Raw genomic sequence first — 9,016 nt, 5'->3', positions numbered from 1 at the left:
TACTAATGCACTTTCTTTGCCAATTTTGTGTGATTTTTTTAACGTGATGTGATCCTTTGATTATGGACACAAAGCACAAAAATGTGCATCGATTTGTATTTGTTTATTGAAGATAGTGATTATCGTTTCAAAGATCGTTCCCGCCGACATCACTTTTTTATGAATAATAGTATCATAATTACTCCTGTAGAGCTGTTAGAGTTCTTGATTGAGAGTTTAGTACATGAGGAATTGCACCGAGTTCCAAATTCTGGAGATTTCTTCAATTCTACAATTTTATTTGCAATACTTCCTTTCTCATTTTCAATTCAAGATTCTAATATTTTTCTTCAAAATTCCGCTCATATTTAAATGATACAATCAAATAGTAATATCTAGAATTAAATAATAACTACCACCCGATTTTGGTGATCTAATTGGATTATTAAGCCAAGTAGATTTTATTTGAATTTTTTAAAATAGCTATATAATTCAAAAAGGTATGTATGACGTCATTCTATATTTTTGGTTGTTTTTCGATTCCTTCTCTTCATTCCATATTAATACCTCCGTCCACCAAAATTCGTCCCAGTTTGACGGGCACGGGTTTTAAGAAATGTAATGGAAAGTGGGTTGAAAAAGTTAGTGGAATGTGGGCTTGACTTTTATATATTAGTTTTATAATAAAATGTGAGTAGGAATGAGTTAGTGGAATGTGGGGTCCACTACCAAAAATGGTAAAAGTGAAATGAGACAAATTTTGGGGGACGGACAAAAAAGGAAAGTTGGGACAAATTTTCAGGGACGGAGGGAGTATTATATTGCTTCGTAGATTACAATTAATGAATGCAGTACCAAATCTCCATGTAAGAATTTCATTATTTACTATTAAGATTATTGGTAGAGCAAACCATATCCCACATCGGAGAATGAACAAGAGTTGCAAGAGCATATAAGGGCTACCCCAACTCCATTAGCATGAGGCCTTTTGGGGAGTACCCCAAGAGTAAAACCGTGAGGGCTTTGCCCAAAGCGGACAATATCATACTAATGTGGAGTTCGGGTGTGCGCCACCGATACCCAACAGTGGTATCAGAGCCCTGGTTCAGGGGCTGGGCCTGTGTGGCTCGGGTTCGGTGGATTGCGCTTGCAAGTTCTCCGATGTCTCTATGTGAGCTCGACCAAGACCTGGGGTGACCTGTGTGTGATCTTGGTCTGGTTGTCTTGGGTTGGGCCTGTGACCTGTGTGTGATCTTGGTCTGGTGGTCTTGGTTTGAGGGGAGGATTGTGGTAGAGCAAACCATATCCCACATCGGAGGATTGTGGTAGAGCAAACCATATCCCACATCGGAGAATGAACAAGAGTTGCAAGAGCATACCGTGAGGGCTTTGCCCAAAGCGGACAATATCATACTAATGTGGAGTTCGGGTGTGCGCCATCGATACCAAGAGATTACTATATCTTTGGTTTTGTTTCACGATAATTTGTACTCCAATATGATTTGAAAACTAAATACATTAACTGTAAACCCTCATATTCAATATTTTTTGAATAATTTATAGTATATGATTGAGTTCCACTACATTGTACATTATTATGTAAATTTCCCTCCGTTTTTAAAGTATACTAATATTTAAGGGAAAGTGAATAAACCCTTGCAATTTGAAGAAAAAAAAATCCTAAATATTGGGAAAGGGCTCACAAAAACCAAGTTTACCCACTAAATCAGCCCAAAATCACACATAACTCAAAATGAGCCCAATTATACATCCGCATATTATTTTCCTTCTCTATCAAAAAATTTGGGAGAACAAATGCAAGTAAATATTGCAACTAATTCCAAAAAAAAATATAAAAGTTTCAAAAGATTGTAGTAGTTTAATAATGCAAACATTTTTCATGGCTATGAAATTGGGCCTTATTTAGGGCCTCAACAAAATAACAACACCGAAATGAAGAATTGGGATTTTGATCAGCATTAAAAAAACAAAATTAATGTAGCGTAACATTATTAATATAGTTACGAAAACAAATTTAATTAACCTAACACAAGGGAAAATGATAGTATTATGATAATATAAAGTAAAGACCACTAACACAAAATCTCAATCTCAAAATATTGTACTCCTTCCGTTCCCATCCCCCATAATTGAGGCGAAACTTTTTAGTACGGAGTTTAAGAAATGGATGATTAGTGTGTTAGGTAGATAGGTAAAAAGTAAGAAAGAGAAAAAGGTAGATATAATAAAATAGAAAGTGAATAAAGTAGAGTATTAAAATAACAGAGAGTTAAGTAAAAGTGAGAAAAAAATGTTATATATGGAAATGACTCAACTATAAGGGAATTTCCCAAAACAAAAAAATGACTCTCAATTATGAGGGAACGGAGGGAGTAAACAATAGTAGTTTGAAAAGGGCAAAATCCCAAAATCAAAACAAATTGCAGAAATAATCTCAGGGTGCGTTTGAGAACATGGAATTGGAGCTATGGAATTGGAATTGGAGCCTCCAATTCTAATTCCATTGTTTGGTATCACAAAATTGTATAGAATTGAAATTGAATTATAATTCTAAAATTTTCAATTCCATTATTTGAATTCCATATCAAAATAAGAAAATTGGAATTCCAAATAGTCACAAAACTAAAAGTAGATAGCTTCACTACCCAATACACACATTTCACACACTTCACACACTACACACATTTCACACGTTCCACACGCTACACACACTACATGCACTGCACACACTACACAAATTTCACACACTACACACACTTCACACACTACACACACTTCACACATTTCCCGCATTATACACATTTCACAAACTACACAAATTTCACACATTACATACATTTCACACACTACAAACATTTCACACACTACAAATATTTCACACATTTCCCACATTACACACATTTCACAAACTACACAAATTTCATACACTACACACACTACACACACTAAACAAATTTCACGCACTACACACACTACACAAATTTCACACACTACACACATTTCACACACTACATAAATTTCACACATTCCCCGCATTTCACACACTTCACACACTACACACACTACACACATTTCACACTATACACACACTACACAAAATACACACGCTACATACACTATACACAAAATACACATACTATACACATTACACACAAGATACACACGATACAAATTTTACAAAAAATACACACACTAAAGAATATACCCGGACGTGTAAGGAATAATCAAACATTGAAACTATTCCATAAGCAATTGTAATTACTAAGAAAAGATGTACACACAGACCCCTTTCAAGATGAGAGATTTACAGCAATTGTTCCCTCATAGAAGGCCCACTCTTCATGAAAACTCTAAAACTCTAAAGTATTAATCTTTCGTTGTCAACTAATGAAAGATTTTTAAACTTTCAATATAATGTTTTTCAGCATAATAATTACTGCCGAATAAACGATGTCACAAATTCTGATATGATACATTTTCACCCCAAATTCAATTTTGTCTCATGTATATTTGGGCTATTTTGATTTATTCGTGATTTTGGGCCGATTTAGTGGGTAAACTTGGGTTTTTTGATCCCTTTACAAATATTTAGGAAATATACACATTAATGAAGGATTTTTTTTAAAATTTTAAGAGTTTATTCGTTTTTCCTTGAATCTTTTCTTTTATAGTGATACGAGTTTAGATTAATGAATTTTGACTTTCAAATCATATGCTACAAATAATTGAGAAAAAAAGCCAAAGATACATACTAATCTCAATAATAAATAATGAAATTCGTACATGAAAATTTGATACTATATTTATTAATTGTAATCTGTAAAACATCACAGTAATATGGAAAGAAGCTATATATGGAATTGAATAACAACCAAAAATAGAGAAAGTCATGCATATACTTGTACAATGCGTATTGGTATTTTAGAATTTTGTAGAAAAAGAGAATTTCACATAAAATGATCGGAGAGGAAATATTTAAATTTATTTATGGGGATCATATCAGAAAGGAGAGGGAGAAAGGTATTTTAGAATTTTGTAGAAAAAGAGAATTTCACATAACTGCTCCTCTTAATCAAATAAGGAGTATATACAAGTCGACAGTTTGATTACAACAATCATATAAACAAACTCTTATGGTCATTATATAAATTAGTAGAAATGTTCTTGGATTATTTTTAATAACAATAACAACACATTTCATCGTCTACAATACCTCTGAGTTTGGTCGCCTCGAGTTCAATATGAGTTGCCAAAACTACTGGTACTAAAAATTTTGAGAACTTGAAAAGGGACATTTAGTCAAGTTTGAATTGTTTATGTGTATTGAGTCAGGTTGTGTGCATTCAGAAAACATGCAAAAACAGAAAACATGCCACTTAAACATGCCATTCTATTCCGGAATCAGAGAAATACTTCCCACTTGCTTTTGCCGCAGTGACTGAATTTTTATGATACTTCGAAGCACATTGATCCTTGAATCCTTGGCCACCTTCCAAAGAAGCATAAGCATTTTTATTGCCATCGCCAAACTCGCGACACACATTGCAATAAACTCTCTCCTCCCCGTCTTCCTTGATTTCATTGATGAAGACGGTGGCATCCTTAAGCTTGGACAAGGCAATAGCCCTGCCTGTAAATTTGGGTTGTGCAGCTGCATAGTGGGAATATTATCATAATAAAGGAATTCAGACTTGTAATTAGAAAGAAATAAAGACGTCCTGAATTCATCTAACTTAAGTGAAGTTAAAATAATGAATTCAAGACAAACAATGTACTCATGAACACAAAAACAACTGAAGTTTTCCCAGATTCCAACAAATATACAACTGAATTCAAGATAAATCATATCAGCATTGTCTCGAGCCATGACAAAGATCGTTCTCTGCCACATCAACAAGATCAATGAAAAAAATTAGAACAATGTAGCAGATCTGTGGAACCTTTCAAAAAAAATGAAGTTGATCATACCAAATCTAGGGAACCTTTCAAAAAATGAAAAATATATGTAAAAGCAATGTAGTCAGACTTAGTCTTATATTATTGCACATAATATAAAACAAAAATTAGAACTATTTACATAATCTTCACAACAATGTCAGTGCCAATTATCTACAACAACACTAAATCCAAACTTCATCTAACTAACAATTATAATTCAATTGTCATGAGGACTGTTACGGACGTTCTCCGTAACGAGGCCGGATGGCTAACTTCTCGGAGAGATAAGGTGATCGAACCTTCGACGTGCTCGAAGGAAAGGCCACGATTTGCGGTTCCACGGACGTTCTCCGTTGGGCAGCAAATATGGAACGATAATATGATATTCTTGTTACTCAAGACAAGTTGTGGAAAATAATATATTCATTGAATGAATAAAGTGATAACAATAACTCCTATTTATAATGCTACTAACTTAATGAACAAGAAACAAATATCTAAACAAATATGGAAAAGATATGGTAAATCAAATATGCAACTAAATAATTGGGATATGGATATGATCGTATCAACTCCCCCACGGTTGAAATCCACCTTGTCCTCAAGGTGGGAACCACGAAGCAATAGAGAGAGTTGAAAGCCGACTTTGGCGAGACATCTCCTCCTGGATCAAACACATATCGAACAACTAAATATCTCCCTTTATCACCTTTGGCAAAAATCAACAAAGGAGACCCAATGTGGTCAGAAAAATTCCATGCCAACACAAAAAGCTTGCCAACGCTTCCAAGAATGCTCAAACATGACGTGTCATTGCGCGGAGGGATCAACCTCGCATCGGTGTCGAGCGATGTTGATCGAGGATTCCGACGTTTAGCACCCCTAACATGCAAATCCCCACAGATAAAGGCAATCTCCTTCAATTGTATTGGAAAGGACGGTGCAACTTTATTTCCAACTAATGCACATAGATAAGCACCACCATTTTCACTAAAACAATTCTCAACAACATCGTGAGATGTCATTCGAGCAGCATCGAGTGATGCGACGACCTTCTTAACTTCATCAGTGGAATCGTCCTCCTCTACATCGTCTAACAATGCCTCTTCCTCCTTCTCTTTACTCATATCGGGGCTGCGCTGTGGGTAGATTTCCGCAAAAGATGAAACTTGTTGGTCTTCGAGTCTACCATCTCTACCTTCCCTAGATCCCCGATTCTCACTAGGCAAGCAACGATCCATGAGTTTCCTTGCTACCGTCTCTAATATGGAGTTCTCTGAATCACAATGCTCCTCCTCTAATATGGAGTCCTCTAAATCACAAGGCTCTGCATCTAATATGGAGTCCTTTGAATCACAAAGCCTCTCGTCGCCGTCTAGTGTTGGCGAATGCGTGTAAGTAACGACCTCTCCATAACATCTGCCATCATCTACCTCACTCCACAAGCGATGCGGCAGTGGTGGCTGTGGCAAAGGTCGGAAGTTTACAAACCCACGGTCAAGGGGATCCACATGTGTCGGTGGTTCATGTGACGAGTATTCCTGCTGTTTCGGCGGGTCCCAACAGGTGGGCTGACCGTAAGTCGGCGCCCCGTAGGATGTGGTTGATTCCCGCTGCGGCTGCCACCTTCTCGGTGGATCCCAGCAATTAGGCAGGGGCTGGTCATATGCCGAGTACCCACGGAGAGTGTGTTGTCCCTGTGTCTCCCGACAGGTAGGCTGAATGGACGCACATGTGTTGTATTGTCGTCGGTAGGGATCCGGCTGTTCATAGGGGGGAAATCTCATTGGGTTTCGGCGACCAGAGTGGTGCGACATCCGACGAGCAGGAAGCGGCTCATATGCGGCCCGGCCGAACTGTTGCTGATGGCGCGGAGGGTCCCAGGGAAGCAGCGAATAGTACGGCAGGTCTTGAGCTGGCTGTGGCGGTGGCTCCGGCCGCGGACGAGTGCGAATTTCTCTGCGAAAATCGTAGGACGCCTGCTGTGCATACGTTGCTTTAGACGCAAGCAAGTTTGTCCTACGCCGTTCGATTTTGTCACAACGTGTTTCCAACCTGGTGATAGCGGCATCCAATTGATCGAATAGGTGTTCATAACGCCCCAATCCGGTGTAGTTGCGTGACATGATGACGTTGAGCGGCGGCGGTGAAGCTCGGTAGTGGGAGGTGATCGGGACAGGTCCTGTGACTGTTGTTTTTTTTTTTTTTTTTTTTGGGAATATGGATGAACGAAGACGGGGGATGAGCACGGGATGAAAGCACCAGTTGTTACGGACGTTCTCCGTAACGAGGCCGGATGGCTAACTTCTCGGAGAGATAAGGTGATCGAACCTTCGACGTGCTCGAAGGAAAGGCCACGATTTGCGGTTCCACGGACGTTCTCCGTTGGGCAGCAAATATGGAACGATAATATGATATTCTTGTTACTCAAGACAAGTTGTGGAAAATAATATATTCATTGAATGAATAAAGTGATAACAATAACTCCTATTTATAATGCTACTAACTTAATGAACAAGAAACAAATATCTAAACAAATATGGAAAAGATATGGTAAATCAAATATGCAACTAAATAATTGGGATATGGATATGATCGTATCAACTCCCCCACGGTTGAAATCCACCTTGTCCTCAAGGTGGGAACCACGAAGCAATAGAGAGAGTTGAAAGCCGACTTTGGCGAGACATCTCCTCCTGGATCAAACACATATCGAACAACTAAATATCTCCCTTTATCACCTTTGGCAAAAATCAACAAAGGAGACCCAATGTGGTCAGAAAAATTCCATGCCAACACAAAAAGCTTGCCAACGCTTCCAAGAATGCTCAAACATGACGTGTCATTGCGCGGAGGGATCAACCTCGCATCGGTGTCGAGCGATGTTGATCGAGGATTCCGACGTTTAGCACCCCTAACATGCAAATCCCCACAGATAAAGGCAATCTCCTTCAATTGTATTGGAAAGGACGGTGCAACTTTATTTCCAACTAATGCACATAGATAAGCACCACCATTTTCACTAAAACAATTCTCAACAACATCGTGAGATGTCATTCGAGCAGCATCGAGTGATGCGACGACCTTCTTAACTTCATCAGTGGAATCGTCCTCCTCTACATCGTCTAACAATGCCTCTTCCTCCTTCTCTTTACTCATATCGGGGCTGCGCTGTGGGTAGATTTCCGCAAAAGATGAAACTTGTTGGTCTTCGAGTCTACCATCTCTACCTTCCCTAGATCCCCGATTCTCACTAGGCAAGCAACGATCCATGAGTTTCCTTGCTACCGTCTCTAATATGGAGTTCTCTGAATCACAATGCTCCTCCTCTAATATGGAGTCCTCTAAATCACAAGGCTCTGCATCTAATATGGAGTCCTTTGAATCACAAAGCCTCTCGTCGCCGTCTAGTGTTGGCGAATGCGTGTAAGTAACGACCTCTCCATAACATCTGCCATCATCTACCTCACTCCACAAGCGATGCGGCAGTGGTGGCTGTGGCAAAGGTCGGAAGTTTACAAACCCACGGTCAAGGGGATCCACATGTGTCGGTGGTTCATGTGACGAGTATTCCTGCTGTTTCGGCGGGTCCCAACAGGTGGGCTGACCGTAAGTCGGCGCCCCGTAGGATGTGGTTGATTCCCGCTGCGGCTGCCACCTTCTCGGTGGATCCCAGCAATTAGGCAGGGGCTGGTCATATGCCGAGTACCCACGGAGAGTGTGTTGTCCCTGTGTCTCCCGACAGGTAGGCTGAATGGACGCACATGTGTTGTATTGTCGTCGGTAGGGATCCGGCTGTTCATAGGGGGGAAATCTCATTGGGTTTCGGCGACCAGAGTGGTGCGACATCCGACGAGCAGGAAGCGGCTCATATGCGGCCCGGCCGAACTGTTGCTGATGGCGCGGAGGGTCCCAGGGAAGCAGCGAATAGTACGGCAGGTCTTGAGCTGGCTGTGGCGGTGGCTCCGGCCGCGGACGAGTGCGAATTTCTCTGCGAAAATCGTAGGACGCCTGCTGTGCATACGTTGCTTTAGACGCAAGCAAGTTTGTCCTACGCCGTTCGATTTTGTCACAACGT

Source organism: Salvia splendens, chromosome 3, assembly GCF_004379255.2.
Source record: "Salvia splendens isolate huo1 chromosome 3, SspV2, whole genome shotgun sequence".
In the NCBI taxonomy this organism is placed as follows: Eukaryota; Viridiplantae; Streptophyta; class Magnoliopsida; order Lamiales; family Lamiaceae; genus Salvia; species Salvia splendens.
Note: the sequence above shows the minus strand (reverse complement) of the source record.